Source organism: Sylvia atricapilla, chromosome 21 (assembly GCF_009819655.1).
Source record: "Sylvia atricapilla isolate bSylAtr1 chromosome 21, bSylAtr1.pri, whole genome shotgun sequence".
NCBI classification, from domain to species: domain Eukaryota; kingdom Metazoa; phylum Chordata; class Aves; order Passeriformes; family Sylviidae; genus Sylvia; species Sylvia atricapilla.
In genome coordinates this window covers 9,958,410-9,964,534 of record NC_089160.1, presented here as the reverse complement: position 1 = coordinate 9,964,534, position 6,125 = coordinate 9,958,410, and positions in this window count along the sequence as shown.

Genomic DNA, 6,125 nt, shown 5'->3' with positions numbered 1-6,125 from the left:
TTCTTGGACCCTCGTTGGGAGTTGGATTTGGGTTTGTACCCTGGCTCCCAGAGCTTTTCAATAAAGCACCTCATAATCATTCTGGTGGTTATGTGTTTTCCTCGCTAACATCTCCATAGAACACAGGAGAAAGACGGCTTTAGAAACTCCCACCACGTGTTCACTAATGCACAATCTAATCAAGACACAGACAGTTGTGGCTTGCACATGGATACTGGGGACAATAATGCAAAGGTACAATAAAAAAAAAAATGCTCTGCCTCTTCATTCCTGCGGACTTGGTATCTGTGACTGCAGGCCTTCAATGCTCTCAGTGATCAGCTTATTTAGTGTTTCTGGCAGAAGGAGAGTCACGAATCCTGCCAACAGTCCACTGATTCCATACACCACAAATGGCATGGAAAGATTGAGATACTTCTAAAATTAAAAATACATACTAAAAGCACAGCATTGTTTCCTGCCCTTAAAATACACAAACTGTAATCAAAACCAAAATACTACAGCTTGTCACTACAGCAGTTTGTGCAATTTTCCATATACTGGTAGAGCAAAGAAACCCAAAAAATACCATTTCACAGAAGCACCTTCATATAACAACTTTTTTACATGTCTAAGAGAATTCAGATACTAAGTCTTAGCAGTACAAAATGCATTATATGACAATCATTTCACTAACACATGAACAAAAACACAACACAGAATATCAGACTTCTATTTCAAAACCCAATAAAATACTATATATTTTGAGGACTTGTTTGTTAATTCTGAAACCGAGAGAACATCATTTAACTTATCATAAAACCAACTTTTTTAAAGGAATATAGGCATATACTGTACCAAAATCAACAAAATGTTTTAGAGATAAATTTAAGGAATTTCAGTTAAATAAAAAATGTCAGAAATTATTTTGCCATAGATGGCACAAATGGAGCCAAAATGCCCCTAAATTTGCAAGACATGGAGAAAACACCCAAGCCAGCATTTCTGTTTTGAACAAAGGGTGAAAAATTTGTACTTTCAGAATACGTTGCTGAGTCATGCATGAACGTGTGGCAGCACTGTCAGAGACAGCTTATAAATATAAATTATCGGTAGTCTTTATTTCAAATGAAGTTTTAAAGACCTACAGCAATTACTCCAAAAGTTTTCCGGAACTGATTGCAGGTAAGGTTCACCAGTGTTCAAGTCATCACAAAGCCACACTTCAAAGGAAGTTTGGACAAAGAGGATTTCCAGGATACTATATAGGGCAATTCAACTGGACATCCCTGTGCTGAATGTGGGATGATTTCAAAATGCGGCAGGACCTTCAGAGAGATGCTGAACGCTATCTGCAGCTCAGGCTGGAGAAGTCTCAGGCAGCCTCAGAGTGCACAGCTGAAAAGTCAGTGCTTAGCTCCAAACAGAAAATCACTATTAGTCAACATGAAGCTCGAAAACATCTGGCCAGATATGTCACCACACAGGCTGCTGAATTCTGTGCTCCCATCCATTCTCACACAAGTTTAAAAGAATCTCATCCACAGTGTGATAATCAAAGCATGGCTTAGAACAGCAGGATCTTCTTTAAAGAAAGTTTAAAAGTCCTCAGTCCCTTTTATTTTCTGATCAAATGCAAACATCTTCCACCTCAGTATCACTCCTAAAGAGAGTGTGTAACAGCTGCTTCAGAGCCTGACATTGGCATCATCATTGGTGAGATGGCAAGAACAAGCTCAAGGTGGCAGTTCTCTCTACATCTGTTGGTTTCCTCCTCTCATTCATCATCCTCCTCAGTCACACCACTGAGCTGAGCTGCTCCTGCTCACCTTTTTCCTCCCCCTCCTCCAATTACAGAAAGACAGTGACAGGATTAAAGAAGACAAGCAAAGCAGTGATGAGGCTTACCAATATCACCCTCCTGTATATCCCTCCCTAATGGCCTTTTGCACAAGTAAAGGGAAATGAGATGATGGAGGGAGCTGATGAGATGCCAGTGACTTTGGTGCTCCCTTACATTGAGGCACCATTTACCCAAACCCCACAAGACCAGGCCAAGCACTTCCCCAGTAAACCCAGAATGATGAGACACCAGTCTGTGGGTGAACCATTCCTCTGGAAGCATCTCTCCTACAGCCCTCTAGTCTATCCATACCCAGAAGTTTGCTAGTTTTTTTTTCTGCTGAGAGGTAACAGGTTAAAAGGTACTCCTAAATGCAAATTGTATTGTTTCAATTCCAGTGCAAAATGAAAGGAGTTGTTGGAAGACCTGTCCTGGGTTGTAGTTTAGGATGTATTCTATCACCATCTTCAGTTAATGGCCCATCAATGCCTTTTGCATGACTCAGAGATAACTCCCAGAGGGAGTTATCTCTCTTTAATGGGCCATTAAGGCTCTCTTCCATGACTCATCATCCCATTGTGAGATGCTCCGCCCATGGGGAAGAGCCAAGCATTCTCACCTGGATATAAGCTGGGATTTGGGACAGTAGAAGCAGCCCTCACTCACTGGATTCCCAGAGGACTGGAGCTACCAGACCTTTCTACAAGATTTCTGTTTCAGGAAGACCACCTCGTCTGGACTGTTTCCATCACCCTGATCAGGTTGTATTCTGACTCTGTCGGTGGTTTTTCTTTTTGTATTTATTTTATTTTATTCTATTTTATTTTCCTTTTCTTCTCATTAAATTTTATTTCTGACTTAGAGCCTCTCACTTGGTTTGTTTTCAAAACCACAACAAGACCTTACAATAGTTTAAATTGAGAATACAGCAGAGTTTGGGTTCTACAGAATGATGTGGTATGCAAGAGGAAAATCACACAAATAACTTAGTAGTTGCTGGAAATAAGCAAAAAAAAAACTATCCTAGGCAGTCCAAGGGCCACACTCTGATTTCACCCATCGCATACATGGGCATCATCATTTTGCAATCATTTTCTCATAGAAAAAAAAATTGTTTTTCTAGCTGCTGTATTACTAGAGCTATGATTGCATTTTTTCCCCTGAGATAACCTTACTCTATTTCCAAAATGCAACAGCAGTAAAGTTTTCTATTTTTAACCTTCTTTTCCCCCACAGGTACTTTAATGACACATCAAAAAGGAAAACAGCCCAAAGCACAAACACTCCCCAACCTACAGCACTGCTCCATTTCTAGCATGAGATGTATTTGTCATTGCTGCTTGAACCAGCTAACTTAAAATATGTGCCTAACAGTCCTCATGCCTCAAGTAATAATTAGGTTTAAATAAGGAGCAGTAGGACTAAAGAATTATTTTTTTCTGCAAAACGTCCATCTGAGGAGAAAAAGAAGTGATTCTACTTCCTCTGCCTTTGAAATAGGGGATGCCTCATGCCTCATCCCATGACGTGCCAGAGTGATGCCAGGAGCATCACAAAGCATCGCAAGAGACCACCAGATGGCGATATTGCACTGTTCTGACTTTAACACCCACCATGACTTCTCTTGCAGAAACTATAAAATTTGTAATTAGAAGTAGCAGAGAGGTATTAAACATTGTTAAACCTACAAACTGCCACGTCAGAAATGTTCATATTGTTTAATTTAATAATTTGCCATATTATTAATTGTCTAATAAGGTTGCTAATTGTTTAAACTACCTTTATTCTTTCGTGTTCTCCTCTGGTGGCCAGTGAATTTGGCATGCAAAGTACGTTTTTTGCCAAAATATTATTGCAGGGTGTAATACAAGGGGGTGGAGTCAAAGGTGTTCAGCCATTTCTTGATATGGAAATGAGATTCAAATGAGATGCCAATGCCTTCCAGGAAGACTCAGAAGAGCCACAATGAGATGAAGATTTGGGGTCTTAGGGCGGATTTTGGGGTCGATTTTTTGGGGGGTGCATGACATCCCAATCAGGGACTGTATGATGAACTTGGAAAATGAGGTGCAAAACATGCAAATTAGATTTTAAGAAGGGGTTTTCTCCCATGTCTGAGCAGTGTCATGTTATTTGTGAGGACTTTGAGGATCAGTTCTGGGGGGTCTTGGGGATTGAAACAAAAAGGATGGAGCTATCTGCATATTCAAAGGCGATGACACGATACAATACTGCACCTCCAGCACCTTTGATCCGTAATAACTTCCACAACGAAGCCCATGCCAATCACGGATTTGAAGCTGAACATCCAGTATAGACTCTGAAGATGAATAGACTGTATTGAATGAAAGCATTTACACTTAGTAGATTTAAAGTGAAAATACTTTCAAAGCGGGTAAATGTTAAGATAGGGTTAAGAATTTCTGTGGCCAGAAAGCCGGGGAATAGAACATCAGCTTCACTGTAACCAGGATATTGCTTTCATTGTTCTAACCAAATCAAGTATAACTTTGCCTGGGTAATCAGGGAGGAGGGAGGATTAGGACGATTTGTACTTAGGCCTATGTATCTAAGAAATAAAGCTACTCTCTACTAGGTACTAACTGTACCTAATCATCATATCATAGATGATATAATTATAATGATTATTGGTAGCTGAACGTGATTATTGCCTTAAACCAGAATCGTGAGAATCATAAGGGAAGATATTTACCGAAATTCATGCTCGGGTGTATACAATAGAACAACGGGAGCGCATATTGATTAACATACAGTTGTAAACTATAATACTGTATGTCTTCTGAGCCCTCGTTAGGAGCTGGATTTGGGCCTGTACTCCGACTCCCAGAGCTCTCAATAAAGCACCTCATAATCATCCATGATTATGTGTTTTCCTAGCTAACAGCAGCACCTGCATCACCTCTGGAAGCCCAGCCAAGCCCAAGCAAATTCCCAGCTCAGCTTCAGCCACTGCCACCTTCTCACACCAAGGGGACCCTCATTGCGCCCCAAGGCGTCTAGGTACCTCTAGAGGCAAGGACAGCAGCAGGGGCCTGTGTGTCGTTTTGACGCCGCTTCAGCTCCACAGAGATGCAGATAAAGTGAAGAAGCCAAAGCGTTTATTAATTAAAGGCAAACCAAAGGGATGAGCTGGAAGGGAAAAAAAGGGGATGGGCAGGGTCTGAGGGCTGGAGCTAAGGAGCTGTCAAAAGGGAGGGAGAGGGCTGAAAAGCAATGCCAGCGTTCCACAGGCTCAGCTGTGCCAATCCTCAGCTGTGCCTGGAGCTGCAGCAGCAGTGGGAGATGGTGTCCTCTTCAGTTTCTGCTGGTGCTGTTCTTGGGACACTGCTTCACTGCGTCCTGAAGACAAGCTCCTCTGCCAGACTGGGCTTGAAAGGCAGAACACAGAGGAAGAGAGCCACAGTCAGGATGCACATCTGAAGAAATCCTAGAAGACCCTCCTGCCAAGAGCGTCCCTCTCGGCTCTTTGCAACGGCCACAAGATCAAGAGGCCAACAGGATCAGCCAGAAAGTGCTGACCTGAATCCTCCCCGTGTCCCTGAAATCTCTCTGTGCTCTGCCCACACCATCCCTCATCCACACAGCGAGAAAAGCCCTCCACAGCCGGGCCAGAGATTGCAGCTCCCTGTGCAGGCAGTGCAGCCCCTCCCTGCCAGATCCCACTGCCAGCCCACGGCCATCACTCACCTCATCGAGGACCTGGAGCGCTTCCTTCTGCCCTCTCAAGAGTACCCTGGAGGACCCTGCGGACACAGAGCCTGTCGGGCCCCAGCGGCATGGCTCCCTGCCGGCGGCGCTGCCGGCCCTGTGGCCACACGGCCTCCTGCCCCGGCAGGGCTCAGCCCGGGCCCTTGCCGCACGCTGCCGCCCCAGGGCACGGCTGCCAGAGGGCGGCGGCGGCCCCGAGGCCGGGCGGGGCTCCACGGCGCCGGGCCCGGCCGCCGCCGCAGCCGGGGCAGCAGCCGGGGTCGGGGCAAGGGCCGAGCTGCGGCGGGCCGGGGAGGGAGCCCGGGCCCGTGGCTCACCGATGAACCTGAGGGCCGCCTCTCGCAGGGGCTCCTGTGGGCTCTCCAGGTACGGCAGGGCCCGGCGCAGGGTCTCGGCCGCTCGGCTCCTGTCGTCTGTCAGCTGCAGCGAGCGGCAGCAGGGAAGGGTCGGCGCGGGCTCGGCCCCTCGGCCGGGCTCTCGCCGCGCCCGGCCCCGGCCTCCCCTGCCCGCACAGCCCCGAGGCCCGGGCAGCAGCCGCCGGCGCCGGGCTCTGCAGCGGGCACAGGGCCGGGGG